The sequence below is a fragment of the Schistocerca cancellata genome, chromosome 1 (genome assembly GCF_023864275.1).
Source record: "Schistocerca cancellata isolate TAMUIC-IGC-003103 chromosome 1, iqSchCanc2.1, whole genome shotgun sequence".
In the NCBI taxonomy this organism is placed as follows: Eukaryota; Metazoa; Arthropoda; class Insecta; order Orthoptera; family Acrididae; genus Schistocerca; species Schistocerca cancellata.
In genome coordinates this window covers 362,654,653-362,678,352 of record NC_064626.1, presented here as the reverse complement: position 1 = coordinate 362,678,352, position 23,700 = coordinate 362,654,653, and the positions used below count along the sequence as shown (strand labels likewise).

Genomic DNA, 23,700 nt, shown 5'->3' with positions numbered 1-23,700 from the left:
ACACAGCTCCTGGGCCAGATCGGATCCACAGTCAGATGATTAAACATCTCTCGTCTGACTACAAGTGACATCTCCTCATCTTCAAACGGATCTGGTGCGATGGTGTGTTGCCATCTTAATGGCGGGAGAGCACCATCACTCAGGTGCTCAAAACTGGTAAAAACTCACTTAATGTGGATAGCTATCAGCCTCACCAACGTTCTTTGTAAGCTGCTGGAACGTATGGTGTGTCGACGGTTGGGTTGGGTCCTGGAGTCACGTGGCCTACTGGCTCCATGTCATGGCAGCTTCCTCCAGTGTCACTCTACCGCTGATAATCTTGTGTCCCTCGAGTTTGCCATCAGAACAGCCTTTTCCAGACGCTAACACTTGGTTGCCGTCTTTTTTTAGTTATGAAAAGTGTATGACACCACCTGGTGACATCATATCCTTGCCACATTATACGAGAGGTGTCTCCAAGGCCCGCTACCAATTTTTATCCAAAATTTCCTGTTGCTTCATACTTCCCGTGTCCAAATTGGTGCCTCCCATAGTTACCCCCATATCCAAGAGAATGGGGTCCTGCAGAGCTCTGTATTGGGCATCTCTCTATTTTTAGTGACCATTAATGGTGTAGCAGCAGCTGTAGGGCTGGCCGTCTCATCTTCTCTGTATGCAGACGACTTCTGCGTTTCGTACTGCTCCACCAGTACTGGTATTGCTGAGCGGCTCCTGCAGGGAGCCATCCGCAAGGCACAGTCATGGGCTCTAGCCCACGATTTCCATTTTCGGGCGCAAATTCATGTGTTACGCACTTCTGTCAGCGTCGTACTGTTCACCCATATCCAGAACATTACCTTAATGATGATCCACTCGATGTAGTGGAGACATATTGATTCTTAGGACTGGTTTTCGACACCCGATTGACTTGGCTTCCTCAAGTTCATCAGCTTAAGCATAAGTGCTGGCAGCACCTCAATGTCCTCCGTTGCCTGAGCAATACCAACTGAGGTGCAGATCGGTCTACACTGCTGCAGCTCTACAGAGCCATTGGTCAATCCTGCCTTGACTATTGGAGTCTGGTTTATGGTTCGGCACCATCCTCAGCTTTGCATTTACTCAACCCAGTGCACCACTGTGGCATTCGTCTAGCGACAGGAGCATTTAGGCCGAGGCTGGTGACAAGTGTCCTGGTTGAGGCGAGAGTCTCTCCATTGCAGGTTAGGGGTGCACAACTGCTGGCTAGTTACATTGCACATGTTCGTAGTTCTCCTGCACATCCAAATCACCATCTCCTTTTCCCAACCACAGCAGTTAATCTCCTGCATCGGTGGCCCAGGTCAGGGCTTCCAATTGCAGTTCGCGTCCGATCCCTTCTTTCCGATCTGGAGTCCTTGCCATTACCACCTATACTTAAGGTCCATTCACGTACACCTCCATGGTGTACACCTAGGCTGCAACTTCGCATGGACCTTTCACTTGGCCCTAAGGACTCATTTAACCCCGCAGCTCTCTGCTGCCACTTCCTCTTGGTTCTTTACATGTACTGAGGCCACAAAGTGGTTTACACCGACGGCTCGATGGCTGAGGCTCATGTTGGCTTTGCGTATGTCCATGGGGGACATATGGAACAGCATTCCTTGCCCGATGGCTGCAGTGTTTTCACTGCCAAGCTGGTGGCTACGTCTCGTGCTCTTGAACACGTCCGTTCATGCCCTGGGGAGTCCTTTCTTCTGTGTACTGACTCCTCGAGCAGCTGACAAGTTGTCGACCAGTGCTGCCCTCGTCATCCTTTGGTAGAAACCATCCAGGAGTCCATCTATGCCCTGGAATGATCCAGCCATTCAGTTGTGTTTGTCTTGACCCCAGGCAACGAACTTGCCAACATTCTGGCCAAACAGGCTACGCGGAAACCGCTTATGGAGTTCTCTGCGACTGACTTGCGTTCAGTACTACACTGCAAGGTTTTGCATCTTTGGCAGACAAAATAGCATAACCTCAGCATTCACAACAAACTTCATGTCATTAAGGAGACTATGAATGTGTGGCAGTCCTCCATACGGACCCCTCGCAGGGACTCTGTGGTTCTCTGCCAGCTCCGCATTGGCCACGCTGTGATGACCCACTTCAGCGTCAGTCTGGCGCCCTGCTGACAGTGGCCCATATCTTGGTGAGCTGCCCTTCTGTGGCTGGCTTGCGGTGGACTCTACAGTTACTGGACTATTTGCCATTAATTTTAGCTGACAACACCTCATTGGCTAATTTAGTTTTACATTTTATATGTGAGGGTGGGTTTTATCATTCTATATAAGTTTTAGCACATGTCCTTTGTCCCTTTGTGTTCTCCACTCTAATGCTTCTAGGGTGGATGTTCTAATGTGTCGCAGAGTGGCTGGCTTTTCCTTTTTATTCGTGTGGTCGGCCAGCTACGGTCATCTGCTCTCCTGTTTTTACCCTTTCTACCTGTTTCTTGCTTCTCTCTGTGGTTTTCTTTTCCAGTTTTGTCCATGGTAGTGTTGGTTGTCCTTGTTGTTCTTCTGGTTCTTCATTTCTCCTGTTATTGTGCTGTACATCTCCTTCCTTTTCTTCTTTCCTTTGTGTAATTATTTTACTGGGAACAAGGGACCGATGACCTCACAGTTTGGTCCCTTCCCCTCTCCCCCCCCCCCCCCCCCCCTTTTAAACCAACCAACCAGACTTATTTTAGACTTGACAAATTTAAGAAAAATCGTACGTTAGATTTTACATTTCAGTCTCTCACGTTAGTGTACACTGATGGCTCCAAACAAGGGAATTCCCTTGGCTGCTGTATAGTGTTCCCTGACCATGTCAACAGGGTTTTGCCTTCTTGACAAGTTTATTGTTTTCCCAGCGGAGCTCCACACAATCCTGAAGGCACTGGAGCAGATGCGTCATAATCGGGGCAAACATTAGAGTTGGTCCGGCTGATATATGACCAACTGTACTTGCTCCAATGAGAGGGTAAGCTGATATTCTGCTGCGTGCCAGGTCATTTAGGGATATGGGGGGAATGAACAGGCCGATCAGGCTGCCAAGGAGGCGCACAGAGGACAGGATGTGGCACCGTGTTCTATTCCCTTGCAGGCTGTTGTTTCTGCACTAGACAGGAAGTGCATGCAGTTGTGGGATGATGAATGGCTGGCAGTGATGGCCAATAAGCTGTGGTTGGTGAAGTCAACAACCTGGCTGTGGCGTTCCTCCTGCCAGTTGCTCAGACGGGAAGTAGTGACCCTTATGTGTCTCACACTTAGCTTTTTATTACAGCAAGAGGATCCCTCGTTTTGTGATGCTACTGGTGTGCACATCTCTATCTGCCATATTTTAACGGAGTCCATTTTATATCATGATGCAAGGGCAGAAGCAAATATTGGTGGGGATCTGCCCTCTATTTTAGCTGATGATGAGACAAGTGTGACTAAGGTTTTAAAGTTTTGTGGTGTGTCTGGACTCTGGTGTAAACTTTTAAGCTGGAGATTTTAGTGTGTTGCAGAGTAGTTGGCTTCCCTCTTTTTTTACTCTTGAGGTCAGCCAGCCTCATTCATCTGTTATATTGTTTTAGCTCCTTATATCACTTTCTTCCTGTGTCGTTAATGTTCTACTACTGACTCACTACTTCGTCCCATGGTTCTGTGTGGGTACCTCATAGTTTTCCAACTTTTGTTACGTGTATTGTACATGCTATTTTACCTTCCTGTTTTGTGTATTTTATTGACACTCATCTCAACATGTCCATGTCCGTCTGCTCAGTTTCCTTCAGTAATTTTTAAAAGACAGGATGCCTCAAGACTCTTTCCTGAATGTCGTCTACTTTGCTGTAGCCATTAATTCTACTATGGCCTGTCTTCCACCAGGCGTTTCCAATTCCCTTGTCGTCAACAACTTTGTGATGTATCACACTTCTGCCTGGACTTGTCTTCTGGAGTGGCATCTTCAGCAATGTCTCAAACACCTTTAATCATGGAGCATCGACAATATCTTTCACTTTTCCACTGACAAAACAGTTCATATAAATTTCTGACTGTGCAGTTGGTTTCTTCCACCATCTTTATAACTTGGGCCTATTACTCTTCCATTCGCTGAAACTACAAAATTCCTTGGGCTCATGCTTGATAGGAAACTTCCTTGGTCCTCCCATGTGTCTTACTTGGCTGCATGCTGTACCTGGTCTCTCCATGTCCTACGTGTCCTAAACACTACTTCCTGTGGAGCGGATCGGACCATTCTCCTCCATTTGTACCAGTCCCTTGTCCATTCAAAACTAAAATATGAATGTTTCATTTATTCACCTGCATGTCTGTTCACCTTATGCTGCCTTAATACAACGTACCATCATGAAAACATTTGTCCACTGGTGCCTTTTACGCTAGCCTGGTTGAGTGTCTCTGTGCAGGAGCTGTCGATCTACCGGTATCTTACTGGCATGATGTTCTCCTCGGAAGATACACATGATATTTGTCTGTCATGCCTGACTACCCATCGTACGCCTCCTTTTCCAATGACTCCCTCGACTGCCAGTATGGGGCACATCCCTCTTCTCTGTTACCTCCCTTTCAGTAACGGCTTCCAGAACAGTACTCAGTATTTACAGCAGAGCTATTCGCCCTCTGTCCAGCCATCTAGTACATCTGTTGACAAATGCTTTTTAATTGTCATATGCTCAGATTCTGTCGGTAACCTTCAGAACCCTTGTGTGCTGTACACAGTCCATCCCTTAGTGCAACGAGTCGCTTCCACTCGCTCACTGTTGAGGGAGCTGCTGCGATGTATGTGTGGGTTCCTGGTCACATTTGTCTGCCAGGAAATGAGGCTGCTTCCAAGGCTGCAGTCCTACCTCAGTCCACTAGTTCTTCCATCCCTTTGGGTGATATCTGTGTTGCTGTCTGTGGGAAGGTGGTGTCACTTTGGAATCACCACTGGTCATCTCTTCATGGGAACAATCTCTGGGTAATTAAACCTCTCCCAACACCTTGGCTGAGCTCCTCTCAGACCTCTAGCCGTGAGCAGATAATTTTAGTTAGGTTGTGTATTGGGCATTGTCATTTTGTACATCACCTTTTACATGGTGATACCCCACCACTTTATGCTCATTGTCATCAACCTTTGATGGTTCGCCATTTCCTGATTGACTGCTCTTTTTTAACCACTTTCATTCTAATGTATGTTTGCAGCTGAGTTATTGCCTGCTTCAGCGAACAATGCACAGGCTGTCGACCATATTTTACTTCTTATTTGTCATAGCCATATGGATTAGGACATTTACTTCGTTCGGGACCTCTGCTGTCTCTACAGTGGATTTTGTGGACATTTGTCGAAAAGGACATCCTTATTCTTAGCTAAAAAAAAAAAAAAAAAAAAAAAAAAAAAAAACAAACAACTTCTAGATGAGGTTTTACTAATGCGGATTCGAACATCTCTTCCTGGACTGCCATCCCACCTGCTCTACTAAATGACAGTATTGATGAGTTCGTATGGAATTTGACCGACGCCAGCATTTGGGCAGCTCCTTCGACGATTCCTTCTTTCATCTCCTTGACGGAAGGCTAGTAGGCCCCAAAATTAGTACGGCTGTTAAAGACCGTCGTTGTGCCATACTACAAATGGCATCCATCTCTTGACCACCTCCTGCCCTGTAAGTGGCTTCATGCCCGGACGTGTTATCTTACTAAATGCCAGAAATGGATTTCTTGGGAAAGATGTGCTGCTGCCATAGGGCCCCATACTCGCTCTTCGCAGATGTTTGTTGTTGTTGTTGTTGTTGTTGTTGTTGTTGTTGTTGTGGTCTTCAGTCCTGAGACTGGTTTGATGCAGATCTCCATGCTACTCTATCCTGTGCAAGCTTCTTCATCTCCCAGTACCTACTGCAAACTACATCCTTCTGAATCTGCTTGGTGTATTCATCTCTTGGTCTCCCTCTACGATTTTTACCCTCCACACTGCCCTCCAGTACTAAATTGGTGATCCCTTGATGCCTCAAAACATGTCCTACCAACCGATTCCTTCTTCTAGTCAAGTTGTGCCACAAACTTCTCTTCTCCCCAATCCTATTCAACACCTCCTCATTAGTTATGTGATCTACCCATCTAATCTTCAGCATTCTTCTGTAGCAGCACATTTCCAAAGCTTCTATTCTCTTCTTGTCTAAACTATTTATCGTCCATGTTTCACTTCCATACATGGCCACACTCCATACAAATACTTTCAGAAACAGCTTCCTGACACTTAAATTTATACTCGATGTTAACAAATTTCTCTTCTTCAGAAACTCTTTCCTTCTCATTGCCAGTCTACATTTTATATCCTCTCTACTTCGACCATCATCAGTTATTTTGCTCCCCAAATAGCAAAATTCATTTACTACTTTAAGTGTCTCATTTCCTAATCTAATACCCTCACCATCACCCGACTTAATTTGACTACATTCCATTATCCTCGTTTTGGTTTTGTTGATGTTCATCTTATATCCTCCTTTCAAGACACTGTCCATTCCGTTAAACTGCTCTTCCAAGTCCTTTGCTGTCTCTGACAGAATTAGAATGTCATCGGCAAACCTCAAAGTTTTTATGTCTTCTCCATGGATTTTATTACCTACTCCGAATTTCCTTCACTGCTTGCTCAGTATACAGATTGAATAACATTGGGGAGAGGCTACAACCCTGTCTCACTCCCTTCCCAACCACTGCCATTTCATGCCCCTCAACTCTCAAAACTGCCATTTGGTTTCTATACAAATTGTAAATAGCCTTTCACTCCCTGTATTTTACCCCTGCCACCTTCAGAATTTGAAAGAGAGTATTCCAGTCAACATTGTCAAAAGCTTTCTCTGAGTCTACAAATGCTAGAAACGTAGGTTTGCCTTTCCTTAATCTAGCTTCTAAGATAAGTCGTGGGGTCGGTATTGCCTCACGCGTTCCAATATTTCTACGGAATCCAAACTGATCTTCCCCTAGGTCGGCTTCTACTAGTTTTTCCATTCGTCTGTAAAGAATTTGCGTTAGTATTTTGCAGCCGTGACTTATTAAACTGATAGTTCAGTAATTTTCACACCTGTCAACACCTGCTTTCTTTGGGATTGGAATTATTATATTCTTCTTTAAGTCTGAGGATATTTCGCCTGTCTCATACATCTTGCTCACCAGATGGTAGAGTTTTGTCAGAACTGGCTCTCCCAAGGCCGTCAGTAGTTCTAATGGAATGTTGTCTACTCCCGGGGCCTTGTTTCGACTCAGGTCTTTCAGTGCTCTGTCAAACTCTTCACGCAGTATCATATCTCCCATTTCATCTTCATCTACATCCTCTTCCATTTCCATAATATTGTCCTCAAGAACATCGCCCCTGTATAGACCCTCTATATACTCCTTCCACCTTTCTGCTTTCCCTTCTTTGCTTAGAACTGGGTTTCCATCCGAGCTCTTGATATTCATCAAGTGGTTCTCTTTTCTCCAAAGGTCTCTTTAATTTTCCTGTAGGCAGTATCTATCCTACCCCTCATGAGATAAGCCTCCACATCCTTACGTTTGTCCTCTAGCCATGCCTGCTTAGCCATTTTGCACTTCCTGTCGATCTCATTTTTGAGACTTTTGTATTCAGTTTTGCCTGCATCATTTACTGCATTTTATATTTTCTCCTTTCATCAATTAAATTCAATATTTCTTCTGTTACCCAAGGATTTCTACTAGCCCTCGTCTTTTTACCTACTTGATCCTCTGCTGCCTTCACTACTTCATCCCTTAAAGCTACCCATTCTTCTTCTACTGTACTTCTTTCCCCCATTTCTGTCAATTGTTCCCTTGTGCTCTCCCTGAAACTCTGTACAACCTCTGGTTCTTTCAGTTTATCCAGGTCCCATCTCCTTAAATTGCCACCTTTTTGCAGTTTCTTCAGTTCTAATCTACAAGTCATAACTAATAGATTGTGGTCAGAGTCCACATCTGCCCCTGGAAATGTCTTACAATTTAAAACCTGGTTCCTAAATCTCTGTCTTACCATTACATAATCTATCTGATACCTTTTAGTATCTCCAGGGTTCTTCCATGTATACAACCTTCTATCATGATTCTTAAACCAAGTGTTAGCTATGATTAAGTTACGCTCTGTGCAAAATTCTACCAGACGGCTTCATTTCTTATCCCCAATCCATCTTCATCTACTATGTTTCCATCTCTCCCTTTTCCTACTCTCGAATTCCAGTCACCCATGACTATTAAATTTTCGTCTCCCTTCACTACCTGAATAATTTCTTTTATCTCATCATACATTTCTTAAATTTCTTCGTCATCTGCAGAGCTAGTTGGCATATAAACTTGTACTACTGTAGTAGGCGTGGGCTTCGTGTCTATCTTGGCCACAATAATGCGTTCACTATGCTGTTTGTAGTAGTTTACCCACATTCCTGTTTTTTTTTATTCATTATTAAACCTACTCCTGCATCACCCCTATTTGACTTTGTATTTATAACCCTGTATTCGCCTGACCAAAAATCTTGTTCCTCCTGCCACCGAACTTCACTAATTCACACTGTATCTAACTTTAACCTATCCATTTCCCTTTTTGAATTTTCTAACCTGCCTGCCCGATTAAGGGATCTGACATTCCATGCTCCGATCCGTAGAACGCGTTTTCTTTCTCCTGATAACGACGTCCTCCTGAGTAGTCCCCGCCCGGAGATCCAAATGGGGGACTATTTTACCTCAGGAATATTTTACCCAAGAGGACACCATCATCATTAACCATACAGTAAAGCTTCATGCCCTTGGGAAAAATTACGGCTGTAGTTTCCCCTTGCTTTCAACCGTTCGCAGTACCAGCACAGCGAGGGTGTTTTGGTTAGTGTTACAAGGCCAGATCAGTCACTCATCCAGACTGTTGCCCCTGCAACTACTGAAAAGGCTGTTGCCCCTCTTCAGGAACCACGTGTTAGTCTGGCCTCTCAACAGATACCCCTCCGTTGTGGTTGCACCTACGGTACGGCTATCTGTATCACTGAGGCACGCAAGCCTCCCCACCGACGGCAAGGTCCATGGTTCATTGGGGGGTCTTTGCAGATATGGTTGAAGATTAGGTGAGTTTTTGGCCGCCATCTTCCTACATGTTGTCCGGGGAAATTCCCCCTGTGGTGTTTCCTCACCAGTCCATACTCTTATCGTTGAGCATTTCGCCCAGGTCTCAACGTTGGTCCACTATCTGCCTACATACTGTCTTCTGAACCCCCCTGCGGGTCCGGGGTAAGAATAGGCCCGAGGTATTCCTGCCTGTCGTACGAGGCGACTAAAAGGAGTTTCAACCGTTTCGGCCTTCCATGTGATGGTCCCCCTTGGGGTTTGACCTCCATTTTTCAAAATTCTACGGAAGTACGAGCCTTTTGGGGAAGGACACCTTACGTGGTGTACCACTGGTCCTAAGTGCACTAAGACCTTGGCACTCAGCATTGCACCGGCGTTGTAACCATACCCACTATTCCTCAAATTGGGCCTAAACGCCTGATGGGTTGTCCAAGTTACGCCCATAGTGCATCTCCATTTGCACCAGCGATCATGATGGACTTTCCATGACACCAGAAATCCAGCACGGTAGCCAGCCCGTTGTGGTGGGGTCGTCATGTACCCTCTAGGTTGTAGCCCCCTGACAACACAGGGATCGTACTGCCGATACCTGAGCTGCACCCTCCCCACGTCGGCCAAGGAGTAGATGCCCGTCTCCTTGGGGCATCAGGACTCCCGGCAATGGTCATCCTGCCAGGTGGGCCTTGCTGCGGCTGGGTGGCGCCCGTGGGGAGAGCCCCTGGTCGGAGTGGGTGGTATCGGGGCGGACGTTTCGCAGATGAAACGTCACCACGTATCAGGTCGCTCTGCGGCCGAGTCTTTCAAAAGAAAAGGTACCGTTTCTAGTTCTGGTTCTCCTGCCCTTTCCCCCTTGGCCACTCCATGGGAGGAGGGACAGGCCCGCCGGCTTGGGGCGAAGTACTTCCCCCGCTATTTGGTCTGTTCTCGAACCGATGGGGGGACATTCGCCACCTCCAAGCCCATGTTCTTTGTTCAGCACATTGAGGACATCTTCGGGGAAATCGAGGCTCTCAGCAAAATGCGTTCAGGGTCCGTTCTTATCAAGACCACCTCCGCCACACAGTCGGCGGCGCTCCAGGCGTGCGACCACCTAGGGAACATCCGTCTCCATTGTCCCACATCTGGCACTAAATAGGACGCAGGGGGTTATTTTTCATCGTGACCTCCTGCTACAATCTGATGAGGAGCTCAGGGCCAACCTGGAGCGCCGAGGCGTGCATTTCGTCCGGCGAGTCCAGTGCGGCCCCAAAGACCGTCGCATCGACACCGGGGCCTTTATCCTCGCCTTCGAGGGGGACGTTCTCCCGGAGAAGGTAAAGGTGATGTGCTATCGGTGTGACGTGCGACGTGCGACCCTACGTCCCGCCTCCTATGCGCTGTTTTAGGTGTTTGCGCTTTGGGCACATGTCGTCACGGTGTGAGGCTGAGCCCCTTTGTGGCGATTGTGGACGTCCTCTTCGTGAGGAACATACATGCACCCCACCACCTCGGTGCGTTAATTGTCCTGGCGTCCACTCGCCTAGATCCTCAGACTGCCCCGCATATCAGAAGGAGAAGAAGATACAAGAAATCAAAACTTTGGATCGGCTCTCTTATTCTGAGGCCAGGAAGAAGTATGACCGCCTCCATCCCGTGCCATTGACCACTTCGTTTGCCTCAGTTGTGTCCCCTCCTTCCGCGGTATCCTCACCCCTATCCTGTCCCCCCCTCCGCCTCCTCCGCCCATCAGGGGGCTCTGCCTCCGCCTCCCAAATCCCTCCCTTCCAAATCTTCCTCCCCCGTGGCCCCCACCCCCTCTGCCCCAGGGGCCACCCTTCCTCCTCCTTCTCCCCCCACGCCACCTGAGAAGCGATCCTCTTCTCAGGTGTCCATCGGGGAAACGTTCCGGACCCCAGCTTCCGAGGTCCGGCATTCCAAAACGGACCCCGCGCGTGAGGACCACCTTCGGGTCCAGCCCACCATCCCTGTGCCTCCTCGGCCTTCCAAGAAGGCCTCCAAGAAGAAGTCTCTATCCCCCTCTCCACCCCGGCGCGTTTCGTCTGACGCTCCATCCGTGAGTCGCTGCTCCCGGCCGTCCTCAGTTTCGCCGGGACGCTCTGCTGCCAGGCGCTCAGCTGGCCTTTCGTCGGCAAATGATGCTGCCCCTCCTACACAACCAGGGACAGCGGCCGCAGCTGGCGACGAGTCAATGGACCCGGATCCGCCTCCCGTCGGTTGTAGCGTTGTTCCCTCGCAACCTGACCCTTCGCGGCCGTCGAGGTGACCAGCTCTTCCCCCGTCTCGTTCCCCCAACTTTTTGACTAGCGATGGCGTTGTCTCATTGGAACATAAGAGGTATTCGATCTCATCGGGAGGAATTACAACTGCTCCTCCGCCTGCACTGTCCGCTCGTCCTTGGACTCCAGGAAACCAAGTTGCGCCCGACTGACCGTATAGCCTTTACCCACTATACCTCGGAGCGGTATGACCTCACCCCTGTGGACGGTGTCCCAGCTCATGGTGGGGTCATGTTGCTAGTTTGGGACGATGTCTATTACCATCCCATCCCATTGACCACCCCACTTCAAGCTATAGCTGTCCGTATTACTCTTTCTGCTTTTACTTTTTCCGTTTGTACCATCTACACTCCACCGTCGTCTGCTGTTAGTCGGGCTGACATGATGCACCCGATCGTTCAGCTTCCCCCGCCGTTTTTATTGTTTGGTGACTTCAATGCCCATCATCCCCTTTGGGGCTCTCCTGCATCCTGTCAAAGAGGCTCACTCTTGGCAGATGTCTTCAACCATCTCAATCTTGTCTGTCTCAATACCGGCGCCTCGACTTTCCTCTCGGACTCTAATCATACCTACTCCCACTTGGACCTCTCGATCTGTTCTACCACTCTTGCCCATCGGTTCGAGTGGTATGTCCTTTCTGACACCTATTCGAGCGACCACTTCCCCTGTGTCATTCGTCTCCTGCACCACACCACATCCCCACGTCCTTCGAGCTGGAACATACTGAAAGCTGACTGGGGACTTTACTCATCCCTGGCGACCTTTCCGGACCACGATTTTCCCAGTTGTGACAGTCAGGTCGAATACCTCATGGCTGTTATCATCAATGCTGCCGAACGTTCCATTCCTCGTACTACTTCTTCTTCATGTCGCGTTTCCGTCCCCTGGTGGAACGAGGCTTGTAGGGACGCTATCCGTGCTCGACGACGTGCTTTACGCACCTTTCGCCGCCATCCTACGTTGGCGAATTGTATTGAATACAAACGACTCCGAGCGCAATGCCGTAGAGTCATCAAAGACAGCAAAAAAGCTGGTTGGGCCTCTTTCACCAGCTCCTTTAACAGTTTTACTCCCTCTTCCGTCGTTTGGGGTAGCCTGCGCCGGCTGTCGGGCATTAAGGCCCACTCCTCGGTACTTGGCCTGACCTCAGGTAATGCGGTCCTTGTTGATCCTGTGGCTGTCTCCAACGCCTTTGGCCGCTTTTTCGCGGAGGTTTCAAGCTCCGCCCATTACCATCCTGCCTTCCTTCCCAGGAAAGAGGCAGAAGAGGCTCGGCGACCTTCCTTCCACTCGCTGAATCTGGAAACTTATAATGCCCCCTTTACTATGCGGGAACTCGAACGTGCGCTTACACTGTCCCGGTCCTCTGCTCCGGGGCCAGATGCCATTCACGTTCAGATGCTGGCACACCTTTCTCCGGCGGGCAAAAGCTTCCTTCTCCGTACCTACAATCGCGTCTGGACCGAAGGTCAAGTCCCCATGCGTTGGCGTGACGCCGTTGTTGTTCCTATACCCAAACCCGGGAAGGATAGACACCTTCCTTCTAGTTACCGCCCCATTTCTCTTACAAGCTGTGTCTGTAAGGTGATGGAGTGCATGGTTAATGCTCGGTTAGTCTGGATTCTTGAATCTCGACGGCTACTTACTAATGTCCAATGCGGCTTTCGTCGCCGCCGCTCCGCTGTTGACCACCTTGTGACCTTGTCGACATTCATCATGAACAACTTTTTGCGAAGGCGCCAAATGGTAGCCGTGTTCGTCGACTTGGAGAAGGCTTATGACACCTGTTGGAGAGGAGGTATCCTCCGCACTATGCACAGGTGGGGCCTACGTGGTCGCCTGCCCCTTTTTATTGATTCCTTTTTAACGGATCGAAAGTTTAGGGTACGTGTGGGTTCAGTATTGTCCGACGTCTTCCTCCAGGAGAACGGAGTGCCCCAGGGCTCCGTCTTGAGCGTAGCCCTTTTTGCCATCGCGATCAATCCAATTATGGATTGCATTCCACCTAATGTCTCAGGCTCTCTCTTCGTCGATGACTTCGCGATCTACTGCAGTGCCCAGAGAACATGCCTCCTGGAGCGCTGCCTTCAGCGTTGTCTAGACAGCCTCTACTCCTGGAGCGTGGCAAATAGCTTCCGGTTCTCTGAAGAAAAGACGGTTTGTATCAACTTTTGGCGATATAAAGCGTTTCTTCCGCCATCCTTACATCTCTGTCCCGTTGTTCTCCCATTCGTGGACACAACTAAGTTTCTAGGGCTCATGTTCGACAGGAAACTGTGTTGGTCTCCACATGTCTCTTATTTGGCGGCACGTTGTACACGTTCCCTTAATGTCCTCAGAGTTCTTAGCGGTTCATCTTGGGGAGCGGATCGCACTGTCCTGCTTCGCTTGTATCGGTCCATAGTCCGATCGAAGCTGGATTATGGGAGCTTCGTCTACTCGTCCGCTCGGCCGTCCCTCTTACGCCGGCTCAACTCCATCCACCATCGGGGGATACGTCTTGCGACTGGAGCCTTCTACACTAGTCCTGTCGAGAGTCTTTATGCTGAAGCTGCCGAGTTACCGTTGACCTACCGGTGCGACGTACTGCTGTGTCGGTATGCCTGCCGGCTGTCGTCTATGCCCGACCACCCCTCTTACAAGTCCTTCTTCGCCGATTCTCTCGACCGTCAGTACGGGTTGTATGTGTCTGCCCTGCTGCCCCCCGGAGTCCGCTTCCGTCGCCTGCTTCGACAATTGGATTTTGCCCTCCCTACCACCTTCAGAGAGGGTGAGAGCCCGACACCACCTTGGCTCCAGGCTCCGGTTCATATTTATCTCGACCTCAGCTCACTCCCGAAGGAGGGTACTCCGGCTGCAGTGTATTGCTCACGGTTTGTCGAACTTCATGCTCGACTTGCCGGTCACGCCTTTATTTACACCAATGGCTCCAAAACTGACGATGGTGTCGGCTGTGCCTTTGTCGTCGGGGCCGCCACCTTTAAATACCGGCTCCTCGACCAATGTTCCAGCTTTACGGCCGAGCTTTTTGCTCTCCATCAGGCCGTTCAGTATGTCCGCCGCCACCGCCATTCATCATATGTACTCTGCTCTGACTCAGTGCTCTTCAGAGCCTTGGAGCTCCCTATCCGGTCCATCCCTTGATTCAACGGATACAGCAGTCCCTCCATTCTTTCGCTGATAATGGTGGTTCTGTCAGCTTTCTGTGGGTTCCCGGCCATGTAGGAGTGCCTGGGAATGAGGCTGCGGATGCTGCAGCCAAGGCTGCAGTCCTCCTGCCTCGGCCAGCCTCCCATTGTGTCCCGTCATCTGACGTTCGTGGGGATGTATGTAAGAGGCTTGTGTCGTTGTGGTGGGATGCTTGGTCATCCCTCCAAGGAAACAAGCTCCGGGCAGTAAAACCGCTCCCAACTGCTTGGACAACATCCTCCCGACCATCTCGGCGCAAGGAGGTCCTTCTGACCAGGTTGCGGATTGGGCATTGCCGGTTTAGCCACCGCTACCTGCTCTCCGGTGACCCAGCCCCACAGTGCCCTTGTGGTCAGGCATTAACAGTGCGCCATGTTTTATTGTCGTGTCCCCGTTTTAGTCAATTTCGTGTTGTCCTGTCCCTGCCATCTACTTTACCGGATGTTTTAGCTGATGACGCTCGAGCAGCTGCTCGTATTCTGCGTTTTATAACTTTAACTGGCTTGTCCAAAGACATTTAATCTTTTTACTTATTTTATCTGCATCTTTGTCAGGTCCTTCTGGTGTCCCCTCCATCCCCTTGAGTCTTACCAGATTCCATGTGCTCTAACAACAGTGACTGGGCGCTAATGACCTCAGCAGTTGAGCGCCCTTAAACCCAACCAAAAAAAAAAAAAAAAACTGTCTTCTGAAACACCATCTCGAACAATTCCTGTTATCTTGTGTTCTCACCACCTAGAGCCTGAGAACATCTCATTTAGCAAGTGGAAATTTGCCAGCACCCTTGATCTCTGACCCGACACCCCTCTTGGAATGGACTGGGTGCACAACCAAATGCTTGAACTTTTATTGGTGGTTAGCCAACATCATAAACTTGACCTTTTTAACCGTCTCTGAAGTGAGAAGGAATTCGCTTCCCTGTGGCAAGAAAGTGTCATTATTCCAGTTTTGAAATTGGGTAAACCAACTCTTTAGATAGACAGCTATTGCCCAATCAGTTTAACCAATGTCCTCTCCAAGTTATGTGAACCTATGGTTTGTCGAAGGCTGTACTGGATCCTTGAGTTTAGAGACCTTTTGGCTTTGACCCAGGGTGATTTTCACCAAGGCCGCACTGCTATAGATAATTTAGTCCACCTGGAATCTGTTGTCCGAATGGCTTTTGTCTGGGATCAACACCTTGTTGCAGTCTTCTTTGATCTGCAGAAAGCTTATGGTATGACATGACACCGCCATATTATTGCTACCTTTTATGAGTGGGTCCTCTGTGGCCCACTCCTTATTTTTATCCAGAACTCTCTTTCATGTTGCACTTCACAAATAAAGGTTGGTTGCCATAGCATCTCCTCTCTGCAGGAGAATGGAGTTCCACAAGGTTCTGTTTTGAGTGTCCCTCTCTTTTTAGTGGCTATCAGAGCTCTGGTGGCCACTGCAGGGGCTGCAGTGTCCCTCTCCTTGTATGCTGATGATTTTGGCATTAATTTTTGTTCGTCTGTGATTGACGCTGCTGAATGCAGACTGGAGGGAGCAGTATACGAAGCACAATCTGGGCTCTTCCATTTTTCAGCTGCCGAGACCTACGTTTTGCATCTCTGTCGCTTATGTACAGTCCATCCCGGTCTGTATGTGTATGTTGACACCAATCCCTCAATGTGGTGGACTACCATTGTTTTTTGGGACTGATCTTTGATGCCCTGTTGACATGGCTTCCCCATCTTCGTCAACTAAAGTGGAGATGTTGGTTGCACATCCTCTTCAGTGGCTCACCAGCACCAACTGGGATGTGGATTGTTCTTCTGTAATATGGCTCTACACAGCATTGGTCCAGTCTCATGTAGATTACGGGAGTGTCTCGTATAGCTTGGATTAACCTTCAATGTTACATATTATGGACTGGTACACAGTTGTGGGGTATGACTGGCAATTGGTGCCTTTAGGGCTATCCCCATGATCAGCCTCCTAGCACAGGCAGGCATTCTAGTATTGCAGGTTATGTACCAACAACAGTTGATCACTTATTCATTATGCATAGCCATCTCCCTGGAGCACCTGAACTACTGTCTCCTCTTTCCAGGTATGGAGATCTACTTCCTGCAATGGCGGGAAGTACATCTGGGGTTCCAATTGCCATTCGCGCCCAGTCCCTTTTTTCTGAACTCCACTTTTCCCCTGAATCACCACTTCTTTGGTTCCGTTTATGTGCATCTCCTTGGTACATCTCTCGTCCATAGCTCTGCCTTGACCTATGACAAAATATGAAAGACTCGGTTCATCCTGAGGCCCTCCACCACCAATTTTTCCCCATTTTCAATGCATTTCACGTTTCAGAAGTAGTCTGTACTGATGGCTTGATGTTTGCTGGTCATCCTGGATTTGCTTATGTTTATGAAGAATGTAATGAACTCCACTTGTTGCTGGATGTCTGCAGTGGGCAGTTGGTAGCTATCTCTAGTGCTCTTGAGCATATACGTTCCTGCACTGGTAAGTCCTTCCTCATCTGTAGCAACTCTGAGCAGTTTACAGGCTCTTGATCAGTGTTACTCTCGTTATAACTTAGTCCTGAATATACGGGATTCCTCTTTTTCCCTTGAGCAGTATGGATGCTTGGTGCTCTTTGTCTGGACCCCAGGTCACTTTGGGATCCCGGGGAGTGAACGTGCTGACAGGCTGGTCAATATGGCTACCAGCAAGCCGCCTCCTGATGTCAGTATTCTGGAATCAGACCTTCAATCAATATTGTTCTGTCTTGGTCTAAGTATTTGGAATATTGAATGGCATACTCTGACTTTGCTGAACAAACTACGGTGATAAAGGAGATCACAACTCTGTGAGGCCTCTATGTGGGCCTCTCGCCTCATCGTCCATTGCCAGCTCCGCATCAGCCATACTTGGCTGACTCGTGGTGATCTACTCCGTCATGAGCATCTGACCCACTGTCACTGTGGAGCCCATTTGATGGTGGTCCTTATTTTGCTGGAATGTACTAACTGAGTCGCCCTATGGCAAATTTGTAATCATCCTGACTATCAACCTCTGGTGTTAGCAGATGATGCTTCAGTTGCTGAGACCTGGTTTTACGGTTTATTTGTGGATGGGCTTTTCACTATTCCATCTAAGGGAGGGTGCCTCAGCTTTGTTGGCCCAGTGAGGGGTTGGCAGGACGCGCTGTTACCACCTTTGGCCTGAATGGGCAGCTGTTGTCTGGGCTTGGTGATCCACCCCAGTACTAGCCCTACCTTTTGTTCTTCTTCCTCCTTCTCAAGTGTTCTGTTTGACTGGTGATCTTCCTCTGTTTTTCTGTGCTTCTCTCACCCTGTCCATGTTACTAGTCTTTTCTGTGTATTGTTCAGTGGGGTCTCTCTGGTAAATGGCACATGTGTGTTGCCCATTGCACTCTTAGCCTTTCGGGGCCTCCAGCATCTCCCTGGATGGTGTACTCCACCTGCCTCTCTTCTTTTCCTTTCCTTTCTTTTCTTCATTCTTGTTCCTTTTTCTCAGCTTTGATGACCTACAGTAGCCCTTGGTGTTTTCTTTTATTTGGGTTTCACACACTAGACACTCTTTGGTGTGTGGTTTTGTTGACTTACCTGTTCCAGGTAGGAGGGACTGACTGTCTCATATTTTGGTCCCTTTAATCATTAACCCAACCAACCAACCAACCTACCTCTCAAAGCTACACACTCATGTTCTGTTCTGTTCCTTACCCATATTTCACTCAGTTGTTGCTAAAACTCACTGTGAAACTATCCAAGTCTCACCGCCTTAACTTCCTGCCTTTCTACAATTTCTTCAGCTTTAACATGCAGATCATTAGCAATAAATTGTGGTCAGGATCGCCATTTGTCCTTGAAAAAGTTTTGCAGTTGAAAATCTGTTTTCTGAACTTCGTCTTTCTATTATGTAATCTGTTTGAAACCTTCTAGTGTCTCCAGGTGTCTCGCTTATATACAGCTTTCTTTCATGATTTTTATAGCAATTATCATCAGTATTCAAATTGCGCTTGGTGCAAGATTCTGCCAGGAGGCTTCATCTTTCATACCTCTATCCCAATCCATGCTGTCCTACTGTTTTTCCTCCTCATCCTTTTCCAACTGCTGAATTCTAGTTCATATATTACGGAAATAAACAAAATTATTCAAACAGTTAAGGAACAAAAAAATTAATATTGATGATGTGGAGTAGACATATAAACTTGTACTACCATGATAGGTGTTGGTTTCGTGTTTATCTTGGCTGCTATAATACATTATCAATACTGTTTACAGTAGCATACCTGCACTAACATTTTCTTGTTCATTATTAAATTTACTCCTAAATTATCCCTATTTGATGTTGTGTTGATAACGCTATGCTGGCCTGACCAGTAGTTCTATTCTTCCTGCCATATTATGTCGCTAATTCCCACTGTATAATCTCTAACCTACCCATCTCTCTCTTTAAATTCTCTAACCTACCTGCATGCATAAGGGCTCTAATGTTCTGTAGCCCTACTCATAGCATGCCAGTTTTGTTTCTCCTAATGACAACAGCCTCCTGAGTATTCCGTGCCCTGCAATCTGAAAGGGGGACTATTTTACAGGGCTATTACAAATGATTGAAGCGATTTCATAAATTCACTGTAGCTCCATTCATTGACATATGGTCACGACACACTACAGATACGTAGGTAAACTCATAAAGTTTTGTTCGACTGAAGCCGCACTTCAGGTTTCTGCCGCCAGAGCACTCGAGAGCGCAGCGAGACAAAATGGCGACAGGAGTCGAGAAAGCGTATGTCGTGCTTGAAATGTACTCGCATCAGTCAGTCATAACAGTGCAACGACACTTCAGGACGAAGTTCAACAAAGATCCACCAACTGCTAACTCCATTCGGTGATGGTATGCGCAGTTTAAAGCTTCTGGATGCCTCTGTAAGGGGAAATCAACGGGTCGGCCTGCAGTGAGCGAAGAAACGGTTGAACGCGTGCGGGCAAGTTTCACGCGTAGCCCGCGGAAGTCGACGAGTAAAGAAGCAGGGAGCTAAACGTACCACAGCCGACAGTTTGGAAAATCTTACGGAAAAGGCTAAAGCAGAAGCCTTACCGTTTACAATTGCTACAAGCCCTGACACCCGATGACAAAGTCAAACGCTTTGAATTTTCGGCGCGGTTGCAACAGCTCATGGAAGAGGATGCTTTCAGTGCGAAACTTGTTTTCAGTGATGAAGCAACATTTTTTCTTAATGGTGAAGTGAACAGACACAATGTGCGAATCTGGGCGGTAGAGAAGCCTCACGCATTCATGCAGCAAATTCGCAATTCGCCAAAAGTTAACGTGTTTTGTGCAATCTCACGGTTTAAAGTTTACGGCCCCTTTTTCTTCTGCAAAAAAAACGTTACAGGACACGTGTATCTGGACATGCTGGAAAATTGGCTCATGCCACAACTGGAGACCGACAGCGCCGACTTCATCTTTCAACAGGATGGTGCTCCACCGCACTTCCATCATGATGTTCGGCATTTCTTAAACAGGAGATTGGAAAACCGATGGATTGGTCGTAGTGGAGATCATGATCAGCAATTCATGTCATGGCCTCCATGCTCTCCCGACTTGTCCCCATGCGATTTCTTTCTGTGGGGTTATGTGAAAGATTCAGTGTTTAAACCTCCTCTACCAAGAAACGTGCCAGAACTGCGAGCTCGCATCAATGATGCTTTCGAACTCATTGATGGGGACATGCTGCGCCGAGTGTGGGAGGAACTTGATTATCGGCTTGATGTCTGCCGAATCGCTAAAGGGGCACATATCAAACATTTGTGAATGCCTAAAAATACTTTTTGAGGTTTTGTATGTGTGTGCAAAGCATTGTGAAAATATCTCAAATAATAAAGTTATTGTAGAGCTGTGAAATCGCTTCAATCATTTGTAATAACCCTGTACCTTTGGAATATTTTATTCACGTGGATGGCATCACAATTTATCCATGCAGTAGAGCTGCATGTGCTCAGGAAATATGTCGCATGTGATTTTCCTCTCGCTTTCAACCGTTAGCAGTACCATCATAGTGATTACATGTTGGCTAATGTTAAAAGGCCAGATTGGTCAGTCATGCAGACAGTCACCCCTGCAACAATTGAAAACTCTGCTGCACCTTTTCAGGATCTTTTCTGGACTCTCCACAGATACCCCTCTATTGTGGTTGAATCTACGGTATGGATATCGGTGCCTTAGAGGCAGGCAAGTGACACCATCTCACTTTGCCAAAGTCCATGGTCGTTTGGCTCTTGAAATCTCCTGACCAGCAGCAGGCTTCTTAGCTATAAGCACAAATTAAGATTTTAAGTGATACGGTTCATAAGTTTTTAGTTCTAAGTTACAAAAACACTTTATCATTAGTCCAAACTGAGACAAAAATAATTCTTGGTGATGCCACAGTACCTCTCTCAACTCTTCTTTTTAATACTTTGCAAGTTACGTTAACTTGCCTAGTTATTTACTTGAATATTCATAGCAGAGTTATTCACGTCATCCTAAATCTTCACATCACCTTCTTTTCTTGAAGGCTGTACTGTCATTACTTCCATTCCTTCTTTCACACTAATAAAATAAAGGTTCGTGCTTGCAGCACCTTCATGAATTTCATCTACAATTATTTTGTGTGTATAAGTCCACAGCTACTGTGAATTTCTTGAGGGGAAATCATTTTCTTCATAAACTGATGTTTTATTTTGAAATAACATACACTCCTGGAAATGGAAAAAAGAACACATTGACACCGGTGTGTCAGACCCACCATACTTGCTCCGGACACTGCGAGAGGGCTGTACAAGCAATGATCACACGCACGGCACAGCGGACACACCAGGAACCGCGGTGTTGGCCGTCGAATGGCGCTAGCTGCGCAGCATTTGTGCACCGCCGCCGTCAGTGTCAGCCAGTTTGCCGTGGCATACGGAGTTCCATCGCAGTCTTTAACACTGGTAGCATGCCGCGACAGCGTGGACGTGAACCGTATGTGCAGTTGACGGACTTTGAGCGAGGGCGTATAGTGGGCATGCGGAAGGCCGGGTGGACGTACCGCCGAATTGCTCAACACGTGGGGCGTGAGGTCTCCACAGTACATCGATGTTGTCGCCAGTGGTCGGCGGAAGGTGCACGTGCCCGTCGACCTGGGACCGGACCGCAGCGACGCACGGATGCACGCCAAGACCGTAGGATCCTACGCAGTGCCGTAGGGGACCGCACCGCCACTTCCCAGCAAATTAGGGACACTGTTGCTCCTGGGGTATCGGCGAGGACCATTCGCAACCGTCTCCATGAAGCTGGGCTACGGTCCCGCACACCGTTAGGCCGTCTTCCGCTCACGCCCCAACATCGTGCAGCCCGCCTCCAGTGGTGTCGCGACAGGCGTGAATGGAGGGACGAATGGAGACGTGTCGTCTTCAGCGATGAGAGTCGCTTCTGCCTTGGTGCCAATGATGGTCATATGCGTGTTTGGCGCCGTGCAGGTGAGCGCCACAATCAGGACTGCATACAACCGAGGCACACAGGGCCAACACCCGGCATCATGGTGTGGGGAGCGATCTCCTACACTGGCCGTACACCACTGGTGATCGTCGAGGAGACACTGAATAGTGCACGGTACATCCAAACCGTCATCGAACCCATCATTCTACCATTCCTAGACCGGCAAGGGAACTTGCTGTTCCAACAGGACAATGCACGTCCGCATGTATCCCGTGCCACCCAACGTGCTCTAGAAGGTGTAAGTCAACTACCCTGGCCAGCAAGATCTCCGGATCTGTCTCCCATTGAGCATGTTTGGGACTGGATGAAGCGTCGTCTCACGCGGTCTGCACGTCCAGCACGAACGCTGGTCCAACTGAGGCGCCAGGTGGAAATGGCATGGCAAGCCGTTCCACAGGACTACATCCAGCATCTCTACGATCGTCTCCATGGGAGAATAGCAGCCTGCGTTGCTGCGAAAGGTGGATATACACTGTACTAGTGCCGACATTGTGCATGCTCTGTTGCCTGTGTCTATGTGCCTGTGGTTCTGTCAGTGTGATCATGTGATGTATCTGACCCCAGGAATGTGTCAATAAAGTTTCCCCTTCCTGGGACAATGAATTCACGGTGTTCTTATTTCAATTTCCAGGAGTGTATTTACTTCATAATTTAGTGGTTAACAATTATAGAAAGGATAATTGCTACGCACCGTAAAGTTGATACATTGAGTTGGAGACAGGAACAGCAAAAACATTGTTACATATTAAGCTTTAGACCAAAACCTTTAACGCACAAGCATCCACACAAGCAAGCTTACCTCACACATCACCTCCACCCTGGCTTTTCAGGCCAGACTCAAACTGACATGTGTCAAGTGAGAGCAATAGTTTGTAGTGAAGTGGGGAAGGGAGAGAGATAGCAGGGTACAGGTGGGAGAGGAGGAAACAGTTCTGTGTGGTGGAGTATGTAGCAACGAGAGGTGATAGACAAGACTACCTGGTGCAGCATCAGAAGGCTGTGTGGGAGGGAGAGAAGGGAAAAAATGAAGCAGAAAAGAGAGGTACAGAGAAGGGAGAAAGATTAGTGGGTGAATTTGCAGAGAACAGTGCACAATGAAGGTTGTGACATCAGTTGGTAGGAAGTGATAGGACAGAAGGGGCAGAAACTGTTACTGTAGGTTGAGGGTGAAATGGGAAGGATCTTGGGTAGGATGTTCCTCAATAATGATAGACAATCAAAGCCCTGACAAAGGATGTCGTTCAGTTGTTCCAGTTCATGAGTTTTATTGGGTGATGGGAGGGAGCACTCCTTTGTCACTGGTTCTTGGGGTGGTGGCAGTATTTGGTATATGTGGCGATAACGGCACAGGAAAACTGTTTGTGCAAACTGAATCTCCGAAACTGAATCCCTTTTCCTCCTCATCAATGCCTTATAGCATCCAGATTCTGCCTGACTGATTTTTTCAACTTGCCACCTACCCCAGAACTCCCTTTCAACAGTACACTAAATCCCGTGCCGAAACAATCTCAGAACATTTGTTACCTTCCCACCAAAATCCTCAGCTCCATACAAGTATCAGTACTTTCCAAGACCTCACCTTTTGCCCTCAACCAAAATTTAATTATGTTGGACCTGCTTTCCTTCCAATCACTGCAGTGGAACACACCCCTATGCCACCAGTCCCTCCA

The 23,700-nt window shown here is 48.0% G+C and overlaps 1 protein-coding gene across 2 annotated transcripts in view; it reads left to right on the top strand.

Moving 5' to 3' along the window:
- Positions 1-23,700, top strand: part of LOC126174517 (PAS domain-containing serine/threonine-protein kinase) — a 284,535-nt gene that overhangs the window by 189,943 nt on the left and 70,892 nt on the right. The window lies entirely within an intron of this gene.